General features: G+C 34.8%; 1 protein-coding gene across 4 annotated transcripts in view; it reads left to right on the forward strand.

Annotated features, from left to right (window-relative positions):
• LOC135842249 (ras-related protein Rap-1b-like) overlaps positions 1–14,532 on the forward strand; it is a 275,884-nt gene that overhangs the window by 868 nt on the left and 260,484 nt on the right. For 2 of the 4 annotated variants that reach the window (XM_065359612.1, XM_065359614.1), the window contains exon 1: positions 4,603–4,909. The exons of 1 other annotated variant lie outside the window; for it this stretch is intronic. The gene's annotated coding sequence lies outside the window, so the exon portion shown is untranslated. Of the gene's footprint in view, positions 1–4,602; positions 4,910–14,532 lie in introns of those variants that run through there. One more of the 4 variants, XM_065359615.1, reaches the window with a different exon arrangement.

Consider the following 14,532-nt stretch of genomic DNA (forward strand, 5'->3'; position numbering starts at 1 on the left):
CACGTATATTATGTGTATTGGCGGTCGCATAAGGGACTTGGAGAAAAAAAAATGCTGTGTACGAAGAATGTTTCTTTCTTTATGTAGGTACTTGTATGTCATTTTATATGCATTTACGTGTCATGAATCCTAATATTATTGTGGGTAACCTCGTTATACTTGTAAAGAACTACTTTTTAAACAACGAGCTGAAAAAGTGCAAAAATTTGCTACAGAACGAAGAATTGATCACTGAGGTATACAATGAAATTACTATGTGTGAAAAATGGGTGAGTAAAAATTGTTATTTTTTGCCTTCGGTCGTTAAATTTTAGTTTTGGGCTATTTTGGAGCAGTGTAGTTGAGAAATGTACGTTCTAAGCTAAATCCAGGCGATGGTTTCAAATATTTTTTTATTCTGAGACGAGGGTAAAGATGTAAATAACTAAATATTTGTACACGAATTTTTGAGAAATTTCAAAATTCAGGCTGCATTTGAGCTAAAGAGCTTGAAATTTTATTCGAGACTGAATATCGATTTCATGGCAATCCATTTTTTGTTATTTCCAGTCGTTCTTAAAGCCTCCAGCGCAGAATTGATTTTCTCCTGGAATCTGAATCTAACAAGAGGCGTTCCAAAACTGTTGACAGTGTTGACATTAGATTTTGAAAATAATTTTGTTTTATTCTTCTCGAATACATTTTTCAGAATTTATCCAACAAGGGTCGAGACGAAATGATTTTGAAGAAGGTCTCAAAAAAACCCATACCTTTTTTTTTACCAAACGAGTTGACCAAAAATTATCATAAAAAATGGAGAACCTTAAGTTTTTTGAAGTTTTGATTTGAATTTCAGAGTACGATGGTCGGAGAAGGTTAAATGAGAGGAATATCGAAAATTCAAAAACGCCTCCAAAAACATGTGGGTCAGTCCATGTCAAATCGGCGGTTTTTTGCACGAGGGATCTTCGAGTTTTTTTTTCAAAATCAGATCATGTGTAGAGGTCATCAAACGATGGCGAATGACGCAAATCGACATTTTTTCGATTTTTTTTTGACGGAGCTGTGAGGCTTCGAAATTCTTTAAAATGGCTTAAAATGGAAAATTTCAGTTGCAAATTGCTCCGATTGTACGTCGTATAAAATTGTGAACTTTTTTTTTCAAATTGTGGTACTTTATTAAGAGGGTAATCAACGAATGATGTCATAATCAGTGTTGCCACTTTTAAAAACCTAAAAACATCGATTTGGAAACTTATAATTTAAAATATAACCAAGATCTCTACGAGTAAAAATTCTGAAAAAATCTCAGTTTTAGTCCTTTTTATGTAGAATTACATATCAAAAAATTGAACTGGCATTTTTTTCATTTTCAAGAAAAAAAAATTACAAGTTTTGCATTTAATGCAAAAATACCATCAGAAACCTAAACAATGAAAATTTTTTCATTTTTGAGATATTTTACCAATGTGTAGACGAACATAAGAAAAAAATTCCCCTCCCCCTCCCCTTCCAATTTGTCAACGAATTGACGAGAACTATCATTTTTCATGCTATAATGTTTTAAGAGTGAAACATATTGAAAAAATTTCGCCGCCATTTAAAACAATAGCAGGAACCTAAAAAATGAATATTTTTGCATTTTTGAAGTATTTCACATAATATGTACATCACGGACATATAAACAAATCAAATCTCCCCCATTTCCATCCATTCTGAAGCTTCCAGCGCAATTTTAAATTCCTCCAGAAATGTGCGAAAATTAATTTGCGTAATTAAAAATCAAGTTTGGGCTTATTCTTGACCTGTTTAACTAAGTTATCTACATTTAAGTCGATTTCCAGTCGAATGTACCTCAAGTGTATTTTTTTGGCCAGCATTGTCTATAAAGGATGAAACAAAATCAAAAATTTTCTATAGTGACCATTTGTTGTCTAAAACCAACCCCTCAGATCCGAATTTTACCATTTTGACCTATTTCGCTGCGTTTGACGTGATTCTAGATTGTCTCCAGAATTGTAAAATTTTTCAAGAGGCATGGAAAATAATTGATTAGGGCTGCTAAAAATCAAATTGTGTTCTAATCTCAACCTGTTTAACAAATCTATCTAAACAAACATCTCAAATGTGGTTTTTTTACCAACAATTTTTGATTATTCGTTGTTTATTTTTTCATCAGAAAGTATAAGGACAAAAATCACACCCAAGATGTCAGTCCTGAAAATTGTTCCAAATGTAAATGAATTCGTTGAACAGGTTGAAAAAACGCCACAATTCGATTTTCAGTTGCTTGAATTAATTTCCACGTCTTCTGGGGAAATTAAAAAATCCACGAGAAATCGAAAATCATGCTGGAGGCTTCAGAATGGTGGGAAATGATGTACCTAATTTGGTTTGAGGGAGTCGACATTGGATTTAAATTTCAGAAAATCGCCAATTTGGATTTTCAACAATTTGCTAATAATGCACTTAATACTTGATTTCGACAGTTAATATTTTGTGGGGGGGGGGGGGTTCAGATCGTGGCTCTTTCTCCAAAAATCATGGTACCTTCAAATCGGAGATGGATTCTTTGAGTGGTTCCCGTGTGATTTCAAATATTAACCGATTTTGTCAATCTAACGCCTTTGAATCTTCCTATTTCCACCCGTGTCCTAAATCTGGCAAAAATCCTCAAAAATCGGTACTTAACAATTTTTTATTTTCAAAATCGTGAGACTTGAGTGGTGGCAAGGAAGGTAGGAAAACAAAATTTTTTGACAAGGGAAAATCGAAAGAGCGTCGTAAAATACACCACAGGCCAAATTTCAGATGTTAATTTGTTTAGTTGAATTTGATGGTTCGATTTTTTACGAATTTTTGAAAATTCTTCGTCCCACTATTTTCCATAAAAAAGAAACAAAATCTCATCAAATCGAGGTATACCACATCTTCGACTTCCTGAATCACTTGATAGTAGTTTCGAACCGCTCTGGAATCTCCAGGGGACTTCTAAAACATTTTCAGTTTAAGAAAATATAGTCACGAAAAACTGGAATTCATCGCCTTTGAGATACATTCGGTCGATGGTACCGATACAATTTTAATGATGAAAATTTCACCCTATGCGTCAGAACGTTTGATAGTTATGAAAAATGGTACCTACCTACATTATAATTTGGCTTCGGCATGCCATGGTTCATATTGGTTACCAAAATCTTACAATTTCAACCCAATTATTACCCAAATTTCAAAAATAGCCTCTCATCTCTTCAAAATTAAAAAAAAATTAATTCTGTCGCTAAATTTTGGTAAATAAAGGCTTCTTAACCGACATTTTCCAAACACACGAGAATTTTTCGAATCGAAAAAGGACGAAGGGCTGAAGCGTTTACCTTGCCAGTTATGCACACTTCGAGTACGCAAATATGTAATCTCAGTCTCATCGTTTACGTCACATTATAGTAGTCGAGTCGTCGAGAATGGCACGCGATGTACCTTCCTCTCATAAGAGTACGAGTACATATAATGTAACGCTTACATATACGATAGGATGGAAACGTTCGAGGTGAAAATATGCATCGTTTAGCGCAGCCAAGGTTCACGAAAAAGGTGACTTTTTTCGCCCTTTTACTCGCAAAGTATAGAGGAAAAATAACACCGAGTAGCTGTACGAAGGTAATAGGTATATTTTATCGCCGCATGTTGGTCGTTGTTGTTGTAGTAATTTCACCCCCTCCCCCTCCTCCGGCCATTCCCCTTCGTCGTTGTCTTGCCGGAGCCTAGCAGATTGGAATTTTCAAAACGTTGCTGCAGTTCGGGTCGATACGTCGAATTCTACTGTAGCCCTTTTTTTTTTGCCCAGCTCGAATTACCCGAGTAAAAATTTATTTTGTAAAACGTGGCGAATTTTTTTACACTGGTTCAACGACGTGTATCTCGCTCCTATCTATCTATCTACTGCTCTACGTGTGCATGTCCATGTACCTCTGCTGGTATGTACAATGTAGGCTATCCTACTATGGTACGTAAACTCTTGTGTTGGAATGACAAAGGCTCCAAAAATCTGGCATTTTCGACGAGCGGGGATGCGGAAAAAAAGCTCCGCAGGCAGCGGGCGAGTGCAGGAGACCGATATGTGTGTATAGTGTACGTAGTAGTGAGATCGCTGGAAAGTGGCGAAATGCGGAGAGAGCGACGGCGACGTGGCTCGGCGAATATAGTACACTTGGCCCAGATTTCCGCACCCCCTTTTCCGAACTAATCCGATAACCTCGTTGCGAAATGTGTACGCGATAAAAACCAACACCACGCTGGGTTGTATACGCCACCCCCTTTTACAAAATACGCGGTTAAAAATTTTCGATTTTTTTTTTTTTCAAAATACTCGAATAATTTGACGAAGCGAAAAATACAATTTTGGGGGGGGGGGGAGGAAAAATCTAGCAAAATAAAAATTTGTAGGTATATACGCGAGAACGTACGTGAAAAAAAAAGAGTATAGGACGAGAAACGCGCGTATTTATCGCTTCCAGTGCGATGCTCTTTTGGTAAAAGATAGTCTGGGATTGCGCAAAAACCCAACTCCGAAGCCCGAAAGGAAGGCGAAGGGGATACGTGCGCACCTGATAATCGGTCTGCTGTGTTTTGGAATATCTAAGTAAGCACATCCTGGAGCTCGGCGGTTTTCTCCCGAAAATTTCGCATTTTCTATGCTACGTCTGTATGGTAAACGAGCGCTCGGTACTTGGTACATTAGCCGCTGTTTCGCTTTTATTCGACGCGTATATACTGCAAAGTCACCTGTTGAAAAATATTCGTCTCGTATATATACCTTATAAACAGATACGCTGGTTTTTATCTCGTTTGTTGCTATTTTTAGACTTGTATTTTTTTTTCTCCTCACCAACGTCTCTTCTCGTATTCTCTCTTCGCAACGTTCTCTAGAAGGGTAAGTATTTTATTTTGAGCCGAATACGATTTTTTTAATTTTTTTCTTTTTCACTATCCTCGTGTTTCTTCTGTAAAGAGCTTCGTGTTTGAATTTATTTATTTATTTCCTCGTATACCATCAAAGGTCACGTGTGTACTTTCTGACCAAATCAACAAGTATATTATACATAGGTGAAGTTTTCCACCAACGAGATAGTTACATACTTCTGGAAGGCGAAAAATTATCCGGCCTTTTATTTTTATTTTACAAACTCGACCATTTGAATTAATTATTTGACTAGAATTTATGGTTTTTTATAAAAACTAGCGTACCTCGAACCGCGACCATTCGGGTGAAAAAAATGAACATCATTACAACTACACCTTTTTGATTACGTTCCATGAATAAAATAATAGTTTTTAGTGTGCGAGTATACGAAATACCGTTGTACTCGTATTTTCATAAAAACCAGTCGTTATTTTTTTCTGGTCGGTTGTGCAGTTGTGGAAATTGCTATTTTTGTTGGAAGTTCGCTGAGATGATTTTTTTCTAAGCTCTGACAGGAGCAAAGAGAAAAGAGAAGATAAGACGAGTGTTCGAGTAATCGCGCTGATAATGATGAAATACTTGTTGCGAGTAATTAAGTGAGATTTTTTTTTCTTACTACTGTACAAATTTTTGTAGTATTTTAGAGATAAATGAGACCTTGGAAGTATTTATTCAAATAGGAATTCCATTCCACAAGTGAAAGAAATTCGCGTTTGAGATTTTTTTTTCTCTTTTTACTCGTTGAAATTCTTATGTACAGTGGTGGTGAATTTTTAATTTTTAAGATGTCGACAACAAGCCTGCTCCCTGGAGGAATAATGTACAGATGCCATCGTTGTCAAACCTACGTTATTTTGAATAAAAAATTCATCGCGATTCGAAATAGATTTTTAGTGTGGCTGGATACGACTCGAGGTAGTAGTTTTTGTGTAGTGGATGGTGATTGGTCGTGCAGATTGATGTGTGTGTGAAATGAGAGTTTGTCGAAGATGAGAAGTGAAGGATTTTTGCACGAGTTGGTTGAGTTTTTTATTGGGAAGATTGGGAAAATGGAGAGGTCGATGCTGAATAATTTTTATTCTGGTTTTGAGATTTTTTTCCTGGCTACTTTTTAAAGATTTTATCGACTGGAAAAAGTGAAAAAATTGATGAAAAATTGGGCTTATATTATTCTAAAAACAATGTTTTGTGTTTTATAAAACTTTTCTGTTCTAAAATTCAATTTTCTCTCCGAAAAAATATCTGTTGCTTTTTTATTCTGCTGGTGTTAAAATTTGAGGATCAATTAATAAAAGTGTATTAGGGCCTCTAGTAGTAATAGAATAGATTTTGAATTGAGTTTTAGATTTTTCTGATCAAGTTGGGTATTCTTCTTGCTCATATTATGTAGTATAGATTTAGAGTAGATTTTTTGAATTCAAAACTGCAAGAACCTTTTTTATGAAGAAAAACAAAAGTGAAAATTGGCTAAATTCAAAATTTGAATTTTTCAAAATGAATACCTGAAATTGTTTGATATTTGCTTACTACATATTTTTAACTTTTCTCAATACCAAAGAACCAAAGAGTTGAGCTTCTTCAATGTTTTGGTTGAATTTTCAAAAATCTCATTCATTTTATTTTTTACAAAATTTTCTTAAAAAATTGTTTTGTTTTGCTCAAGAAGTGATTTTGTGTGCAATGTGAAAGAATAGGTGTGATTTTTGGAGTTAAACTGTTTTTTCATGTAATCTGCTTAAAAATCCGATAATTTCAATTTTTTGACTCTGTTCTTGCAATAGCTCTTTTACGTTATTTGATAATACATTTTTAAAACAATAACAACAGCACTGGAATTGCTAAAACTAATGCTTGAGAACTAAACAACGAAGATGTAGAAGAAAAGTAACTAGTCAGCTTCGACCTGAGCAGAAATTAATTCTCATCTCGTGTAAAAAGTGCATTTTTACAAAAATGAGTTCAATTTTCAAGAGAAAATTTTTGTTTGTTTTTCGAGGCTTCAATTTTTTTATATCGAAAACTTGCGATTTAATTTACTGTATTTCTTGTTAAAAAATGATGTCAAAATTGCAACTTAATTAAGATTTATTCATTTCCGTAGTTCTTTTATTTTTCATTTTTATGTTTTATCATTTTTATGCTCATAATTTTTTAATGTTTCTCAAAGATTTTGTGTACGCAAAACATCAAATTTGAATTTGATTGAAATTGAACGAACTTGATATGTACTTACTTACATGTATTGATGATTGCTGCTCAGAAATGAACACAAATTGGACATGATGCAATAGACAAAAACTATTACCTCAAGACGTCAAAATAAACCTTCTCATTCCTGAAAACGTTTTCACGGAAAATTTAGTTTTACTGTGATTGAAGGTAATATTGATTAAAAAACAGAAAAATTGACTTTAGTTTGGCTGAGATTTCCCCAAATTAGTTTGAAAAATTGTGGTAAAGGTTTTTTAGAAAATTTTAAATGCCTTTTCCAAATTAGGTATCCAATTCCAGTTTTTTGGGGCACCTTAAAACATCAACTTTGGGGATTGATATTTTTGAAATATTTTTAGACGTCAAACTGTATTTATGTTCATGTTTAACTATTTTTCATCACATTTGTTTGAATTCAAGTAGCAAAAGCGGTTTTTGGAAAGCACTATGGAGATGGTGTTTGAGAAATCTCACAAAACGTTTGAATTCAGTTGATTTTTTCATGCATTTTTCACAATATTTGAGAAAATTTGAGAACGTGATTTCAAATTTGTTCTCATAAAAGCTTGACCAAAAATAGGTACTTACTTTCATTACAACATCCATTTGTTTCAATCTTTACTTTTTCAGGTAAAGCCCGAGTTTGATGATAAATTGGAAATTTTTTCGAATTTCATTGCAAGTTGAGACTTTTGTTTTGATCAGCTGGCTCTACCAGTTGTGTAAAGTTCTGCTTTTGATTCAAAGTATAGGTTCCAAAAATTCAAGAATTTCAAGTGTCAAAACTTGAGATGTTGTAGAAAAAAATTCAACAATTTCCAAAATATCCATAAAATTCAATTTTCTCACAAATGTGAACTTATTGGATTGAGAATACAATTTTTTCAATTTTAATTGTCATTTACAAAATTTCCATTATGAGATTTGCTGTGTTGAAAAATATTATTTTTAGCCATTTTTAATATCTTTTATGGAGTTTTATTTCTCTCATTCATCTTGACACTAATATTTTTTCGAAAATTACCCATTTATGGTACAAGTTTTCACGATTGTGTTGAAGTGATTCATTTTCTGAAAGGGCAGGGGAGAGGGGGGTATTTTTGATCTTCAAATAAGTTCTGCTGAAAGTAAGTAGGTACTGCAAAATTTCGGCTTTTGAGTTTCAAAATTCTGCTGAGTTCTCTGCATTGGATTACATAATTAAGTACATACATATGTATAAGAAAAAATTTGGAATGGAGAGTTTTAGGAATAAAAATTAGCTATTTTGATTTCGAGTTTCTTATTTTTTTTTATTTTTCTGAAAATTAGCGTTAGCATAAGATGAAAATAAAATTTCTTATAAGCACCCGTTTGAAATATCTGTTCATAAATCAACAAAATGGAAAAACACCGAAGTAAAATGCACAGAAATATCAAACATTCGTTCCCCTCCTCTGCAGCCCCTTCCGATTTTCTCATTCCATGAATCCAATTTATCTCATTGAAAAATGGAAAAATTATTCGGTAAGAATTCATTTTACTTAGTAATATTTTCATCAAATATACTTTACGATGAGGGCACCAAAATTGCATCGATGATGGCGAATCAAAGATTAAAAGAAATGAAAGAAGAAAGAACGTAAGCGCGAGAGGGCGAGAAAAAAAAAGAAAATAATTTATTTCAAAGGAAATTGCGCAATTTCAATAATTGCTTTCTCGTCGGCGGCGACAACGATATGAGAATTTCAATGGTAAAAAATGATCTATTTCGGTTAAGTAAATGGTGAAAAATTTTCTATAGTGGAATAAAATAGATGGAAATACAACGTATAGTTATACCCGCGAACCTTGATCTTTATGCAAACTTTTCGAATATAAAGAGAAGAAAAAGCGGCGAGGAAAAGTAAACAAAAACTTATATTTTGTTCCGGTTTGCGTTAAATATCAATTTTCGTGGTTTAAGCGACTATAGACGTAGGAGGAGAAGAGGGGTTAAAATTATAACAAAGATTTCGAAACTTCGATAGAAAAACAACAATTATTAAATTTTTTTCTTTTTAATTGCCTTTTTTTACAGGGAAAAAAAGAAGAGAGTTTGAAGATGAGAGAATTTGTTTGTGGAAAAAAAAGGAGAAAAAAATCAAGGTTGAAAGTTTTGTTTTCCTCTGTAAAATTATCAATGAAACTGGCATTTGATGGGATGCGAGAGAGCGAGAGAAGGAGAGTAAAAAAAAGGTATTTCAGCTTTGTAAAATTCTATTCGATTGGAATTCTGTTTTACAACATCGATTGCGGTGGCAATGTCGTGGAAAAAAATTTTCACCGTTGTAAACGTCTTCGAATAACTTTTTGATTAAAAAAATACTTACTTAAAAAAAACTAAAGTAGTCCTTTTTTTTTGAAAAAAAAAACAACTACAACAACGAAAAGGGAACAGCTCGAGTTGTATTTCGAAAAGTGGCATTTTCAAGCAAAATGTACGTACGTTGTTCGAAACTGTTTTAATTGTAAAACATAATTATCGTACGCGACGTTAATAAAATTGCATACGTTAAACGCCCTGAAAATGTTTGCAGAACCGAGTCAATATTTCATTACGATAACAAATGAAACTAATTAATGTGTAAGCTACGAGCTTTGTTTGGTAGAAGCTCTCTCCTTTTTTTTTTTTTTGGTAAACTAAACTGATAATGTACTTGGGTAAAGTCGTAAATTATTCGTAGGGAAGTATACCGAATGAAAGGTTTTGTGGTAGGTGGGATTGCAGAGATGTGGAAGCATGAGGGACTTGAAATTAAAAGATATCGTTGGAAACGAGATGAAAATTCTGAAAGACTTAATGGATCGACTGAGAACTTTCTGATTAACAAATTTCCAGAAATATGTGCCGATGGAGAAGTTATAAATTTGCGAAATTCGTTGCGTAGAGATGTTGTTTACTCTTATTCGCAGTATTTAAGGAGCTATATTGCATAAAAGATACCTATACCTACTTTTAACTTGCGTAGTAGTTTGGTTGATGGTTTTACTATACGTATAGAATTTAAAGATGAACAAAAAATAGGTTTGAAAGCCAAGTTCATTCATTTTATTGTTGGTATGAATGCTCAAATGCTCTGTTTATACCACTCTCTGTACGACGCCTACCTATAATAGGCTAGTGTAATTACCTTACTCGTGATTCTCATGTGCACTTTCTTTCATGGATTTTTATTTATGTGAGTTAAGCCTAAGGCTGCACTTTTTAGAAAAAGGATTAGGAGCACAAATTTGTCTATTACAGGCTTTTCAGGTTTAAACAACTGTATTATTGCATTTTAAATTTAAATTCGAAAAATAATTTGTCTCTATCATTTTTCAGTAGAGGCAGCCTCCGTCAAAAAATAGACGAATACCCACTTATAGTTGAAAACAGTTTTAGTCGGGGAGACCGCTTAAGGATCTATTGCACTTCCTCCCCACCCCGTCGATCCTCCGGCACAACTTTTTTCTCAAAGAGGGAGTCCTAAAGAACATTTCTAGCCCTTGTACTCAAAAAAAAAGTGGCCCTTCTTACAAAATGGCGGTCATTTTTATTGACAGGTCAGCCGAAATTGCAGATTTTCCGTTCCAACATAGGACTTGCACAAAACTTTTCAAACCGTACAAAGGTAGATCGAAAGATCAGGCAAAAATTTATCACCTGTCAAAATTTCAAGTGCTAAAATGTGTTTTTCGATTTTTGGTGAATTTTTGAAAATCCAATTTAGGCCAAAAATGAGGGAAAAAATCAAAATTTTACCAAATTGACCAAGAAAGCTGAAATTTGGGATATAACCTATTTTCGACATGCCAAATCGATTGAAAACTGTTTCAAACCGTTTTGAGCAGTTCTGGAGCCTCCAGCAGATTTTTAGAACACTGATTCCCACAAAATTTCATCAATGGAGTTGGATAACCAAAATTTACTCTGCAAACTAATTTCAATACGTTACGAAGTCAACTGCATGGGGATTTCAAGTCGTTTTGAACCCTCCAGCAATTTTTTGAAAATTACTAGAGCCTCCACCAGATTTTTGAAACTAGAAATTTCCCCAAAATTTCATCAAACGGAGATGGACAGTCGAAATTTATTCTGCAAACTAATTTCAATACGCTACGAAGTCGACTTCTAGTGGATTTCAAGTCGTTTAGGAGCTTCCAGCGACTTTTTGAAAGGTCGTATGGCGTTTTTTGGAAAATTGAAATTTCCAAAAAGTAGCTGGAAGCTTCAAAACCATTTGAAACCACCATGTAGTCGATTTCATATTACATTGAAATTAATTTGTGAAGTAAATTTCAGCTTGCCAACTCCATTTGGTAAAATGTTGCGGAAATTTCAAGTTTCAAAAATCTACTAGAGGCTTCAGTAATTTTCAAAACGTTGCTGGAGGCTCCAAAATGGCTTGAACCCACCGGAAGTCGTCTTCAGAGGATGTTGAAATTAGTTTGCAGAATAAATTTCGACTTTCAATCTCCGTTTGATCAGTTTGATAAAATTTCTAGTTTCAAAAATCTACTAGAGGACCGAGTAATTTTCAAAAAGTTGCTCGCGGCTCCAAAATGACTTGAACCCACCTGAAGTCGTATTCAGAGGATGTTGAAATTAGTTTGCAGCATGAATTTCGACTTTCCATCTCTAGAAATTTTGGGAAAATTTCTAGTTTCAAAAATCTGGTGCCAGTTCCAGTAATTTTCAAAAAATTGCTGGAGGCTTCAAAACGACTTGAAATAATCTTGCAGTTGACTTCGTAGCGTATTGAAATTAGTTTGCAGAGTAAATTTTGGTTATCCAACTCCATTTGATGAAACTTTGCGGGAATTCAGAGTTCTAAAAATCTGCTGGAAGCTCCAGAACTGCTCAAAACGGTTTGAAACAGGTTCCAATCGATTTGGCATGTCGAAAATAGGGTATATCCCAAATTTCAGCTTTCTTGGTCAATTTGGTAAAATTTTGATTTTTGCCCTCATTTTTGGCCCAAATTTGATTTTCAAAAATTCACCAAAAATCGAAAAACGCACTTAGCACTTGAAATTTTGACAGTTGATGAATTTTTGCCTGATCTTTCGATCTACCTTTGAACGGTTTGAAAAATTTTGTGCAAGTCCTATGTTGGAATGCAGAATCTGCGATTTCGGCTGACCTGTCAATCCAAATAGCCGCCATTTTGTAAGAATGGCCACTTTTTTTCAAGTACAAGGGCTAGAAATGTTCTTTAGGACTCCCTCTTTGAGAAAAAAGTTGTCCCGGAGGATCGACCGGGGGGGGGGGGTGCAATAGATCCTTAGCGGGCTCCTCGACTATTTGGTGAACGACTTGGTACTAACTCTTGTGGGTGGTCCTTCTTGATTAATTTAAGCAACTTACTTGATAGGCAAACTGTGCCAAGAACCTCCAATTTGAAAAAAAATCGACATTGAAATTCTTAGTTTTTGTACTTACATAAAAGTATAGTTTAAGGTACATTAGATGCCGGTCAAAACATTGTAAAGTGTGATATACATGCTTTTTTTATATGGAAAATTTATCAATTTTTTTTTTGAAATGTCAAAGATGAAAATTAAAAAAAAAAGTACAATTCCGTCTCTTTTTGAAGAAGTCAGGTATGAGGTAGCAAACTAAACATTTTATCACGAGAGTTTCAGACCATAAGGAACAACTTGAACTTAGTTTCGGAATCCGAGAATAAGGAGAGCAGGATAGGGCCATCTCACCAATTTTATTCGGCGATTCTCAATTTGCTCACGATGAGAAAATTCAATCAACTCCTCTCCTCTTCCTGCTGCCTTCCCTCATAGAAAATCACTACTAGTGACTTCAAAAAATTACTAGCGTTTCTGAAAAAGTTACTAGCGCTTGTACTGACGCTACTAGCGACCAACTTGACACTACTAGCGACCAACTCGTCACTACTAGCGACCAACTCGTCACTACTAGCGACCAGCTCAACACTACTAGCGACCAGCTCGACGCTACTAGCGACTGACTTGACGCTACTAGCGATCAGCTCAACGCTACTAGCGATCAGTTTTGCGATACTAGCGACTGTCTCAACGTTACTAGTGAATGATTTAACGCTACTAATGACCGATCCGACACTAGTAACGAGTGAAAATTAAAGAATTACCAAAAACCATAATTTTGAAAATTTTCCGCTTGGGCCAGATCATTTTCCTTTTTCTTTCTCCGACCAAAATTAGATAGTAGCAAAATTGACTTCTCACATCACAAATAATGCGATGTTTTTACTTGGATTTTTTCAAAAAAAGGTCCTCCGCTGCATTTCAGTCAAACTACCAGAAATCCTCAATCTAAAACTCCCTTTTTTTCGCCGAATATCTGGAAATAATCATTTAACATTTCAATTTTTTGCCAAATTGGTTATTTGTGAAAATATAGAAATTATATCCTGAAAAAAATGAAGAATTGTCAATTGTCAAGAACTTTTGTTGTGGCTTGCTCAGTTGCTCTGGCCCCATTTATATTTTTAATATTCGGAGGGGGAAGGGAGGGGAGAGGAACGGAAAAAAATTCATGAATTTTGCGAATAAAGCCTAAATTCCAGTCGAAAAATTAAAAAAAAATTGAGGTACCAGCCCCCTCGGGGGGTGAGAGGAGGGGAGAGGAACGGAAAAAAGTCCATTTTTGCGAATAAAGCCAAAATTGCAGTCGAAGAATGAAAAAAAAATTTCGAGGTACCAGCCCCCTCGGAGGGGGGAATGAGGGGAAGGGGATAAGGAAGGTGATATGAGGAAATATGCCTTCATCGCCTAAGCGATGATTAAATTAATCATCACCATAGAGATGATGAATAAAATAACTCCCTTAAACTGCAAGTTCGGTAATGTGTTAACTCCTACTACTGTGCTACTCCTACTACGTAGCTATAACGTAATCGCGCGCAGCAAACGCATAGAACGCATCCGATGCACCCAAAAATAGTATAAATAGAGCAACACGGACGCGAGCCAAACTAGATGTATCTTAATCAAGTTGAACTTGAACAAAGCTCGTCGCGAAGAGTAGTTCTTGGTCAAAAAGTGTATTTATGTAGATACGAGTAGATGAGGTCCTCTATGGGTCATTCATCCCTTTTATTCAGTCTTCACCCACTTTTAGTGGTTAATATGTTTCTCGTTTCGTGATTTAAATTATCGTATACGTAATTAATCGCGTTCACACCGGAAATCATCCGATTATGCTGGCCATCGATGATTATCCTAGAAGAATAGGTACCTCGTGTAATACATTGCTGTCGACCGGCCTAGTATTAGTGAGCCACCCTGAAAGAGACAGTAGAAGCGGACATTATGTGAGCCTTGGTGAGTAACTTCACCACTATTTCCGAAATTGCATGCAATTTCTAGGGTACTTAATTACC

The sequence above is a fragment of the Planococcus citri genome, chromosome 4 (assembly GCF_950023065.1).
Source record: "Planococcus citri chromosome 4, ihPlaCitr1.1, whole genome shotgun sequence".
Taxonomy (NCBI): Eukaryota; Metazoa; Arthropoda; class Insecta; order Hemiptera; family Pseudococcidae; genus Planococcus; species Planococcus citri.